This window comes from Tupaia chinensis, unplaced genomic scaffold, assembly GCF_000334495.1.
Source record: "Tupaia chinensis unplaced genomic scaffold, TupChi_1.0 Scaffold000230_1, whole genome shotgun sequence".
NCBI lineage: Eukaryota > Metazoa > Chordata > Mammalia > Scandentia > Tupaiidae > Tupaia > Tupaia belangeri.
Genome location: NW_006159705.1, coordinates 133,994 through 134,462, shown reverse-complemented (window position 1 = coordinate 134,462; position 469 = coordinate 133,994).

Below are 469 nucleotides of genomic sequence, written 5' to 3'. Positions count from 1 at the left end.
ACATTTTTAAATATGCCTTTGGCCATTCATATACCAAATATATACCAAATGTCTGCACCTTATGGCAGACCTTAAAAGATGTGAAGACATAGTAACAAGGAGGGAAAATGTAAATACCAAATTCTCTGTTAGAGGGGGCTGCATAGTGGGAGAATGGGTGGCAGGGCCGAAAAAAAAAGTATTTAACAGACACAAGAATGTCAGGGTCTTTGTTTAAAACTATGTATATGATAATTTCTTTGATGTGGTTATCACACACTATGTGCATGCTTTGAAAAATAATATTGTACATCATAAAAGATGTACAACAATTAAATGCAGATGAGAAATTATAAAAGAAAATAAAATTAGAAAAATTTAAATACAATGGTCTTACAGTTTTTAGCTAAGGCCTATATATTACTTTAAATGTTTATATATAATTTTATTATTATTTTTTTGAATTTGCCATAGGTCACTTGCACCAGGA